Consider the following 1,419-nt stretch of genomic DNA (forward strand, 5'->3'; position numbering starts at 1 on the left):
TTTTAGTTTAGTTCATTTAGGTTAGATTTGAGAAGGTCGTTGCTGCACACTCCACTCAAACAGATCAGATTTAGATGCAGCTGTCATGGTGGACCACTTTATTTCTAAAGCACTTAAAATAAAACATAGCAGCTGAACAAAGGGCTGCAGGAAAATGAAAACAAATGATAAAATATAAGAAAAATAGAAATCAAACATCAGAAATACAAGTAGGAGTTCAGCATTAACCCTTGTGGGTGCGAGGACTGAGGCAAACATAGAGGTCTATGGAAAATGATCCAGGTTTTACGTGTGGGGGGTCGATTGGACCCCATTTCGACATACAAGGGTTAAACAGAGATGCAGCTCACTCAGGGTTAAAACACAGAGAAATAAATGTGTTTTAAGTGAGTTTTTAAAAGTTGTATCATAGAAGTTGATCATTCACCAGGTTAACTCCGCAGTTACTGAGCTGTGTGTTTATGGTTTGTGTTTTATTTCTCTCATAATGTATCCTCACTTAGAATCACTTTATAAGCAGCAACGTCTCACAATAAAACATTTCATTTAATCTAATTCCTTCCTAGATCAGGCCTTTAATAAAGTAAACAGAGCGCTGCTGTGGGGACCACACCGTATGAGAGACGAGGGACCCAGACCGAGGTGGCCGAGGGACCCAGACCGAGGTGACCGAGGTGGCCGAGGCCCCGGGAAGCCTCGGAGGGTTTATCGGTCAGAAAGGCTCCAGAGAGCCGAGAGAGACTCGGAGGGACCCGGAGCGGCAACACTTACCTCTGTTAACAAGTCAACATGTTATTTCCACCCTCCGCTCAAAATGGCGACTGACTTGAGGAAAGAGATCAAAGTTAGTTTCAGTTCCTGTTTCCACAGAAAGTCACGTGACTTGTGTTTTCTTCAGCGTCCAGAATCAAAGTTTGATTCATTTGAATAAATATTAACAGTTCAATTTGAGTTTACAAAGTGAAATAAAACTAGAATAAAGATCGAAAACTTTCATTATTTCTGTTTCGCTGTTATTGAAGAAGATTTGGAGCTGAGCAGCTTTTTGTTCTGCAGAAAACCAGCAGAACAAACGAGTTTAACAGGTTTTTGATAGTGGATTATGAGCGCTCACTGCCCTCTGGTGGTGAACTATCGTAACTACAGATATTCCACTACATACTAACCAGGTCATTTGTTTAACTTAATTTGTTCTCATTTTCACCTTTATCAGGTCAAATAAAATCAGCTTAAATTAATGTTGTTAAGGAGCCACTGCAGGGTTAATAAATGGAAAAGAAAATTAAGCTTACTTAGTTAAAAATCCTCACAAAAAGATTAACTGTCTGTAACTTTAAGAATCAAGCCTGAAAAAATATATAAACTATAAAAATGTGTAATTAAATCCAACCTGCTGAGATCAGAGCATTGAGCAGGATG

At 39.3% G+C, this 1,419-nt stretch overlaps 1 long non-coding RNA gene across 1 annotated transcript; it reads left to right on the forward strand.

The window, feature by feature from the left end:
• The first annotated feature begins 15 nt into the window (after positions 1-15).
• LOC106944276 (uncharacterized) lies at positions 16-1,115 on the forward strand. The gene is made up of 2 exons (XR_001424189.1): positions 16-642; positions 675-1,115. It is a non-coding gene; the product is annotated as an uncharacterized LOC106944276 (long non-coding RNA).
• Positions 1,116-1,419: the final 304 nt, after the last annotated feature.

Source organism: Poecilia latipinna, unplaced genomic scaffold (assembly GCF_001443285.1).
Source record: "Poecilia latipinna isolate Pla-1442-1.1 unplaced genomic scaffold, P_latipinna-1.0 Scaffold7745, whole genome shotgun sequence".
In the NCBI taxonomy this organism is placed as follows: domain Eukaryota; kingdom Metazoa; phylum Chordata; class Actinopteri; order Cyprinodontiformes; family Poeciliidae; genus Poecilia; species Poecilia latipinna.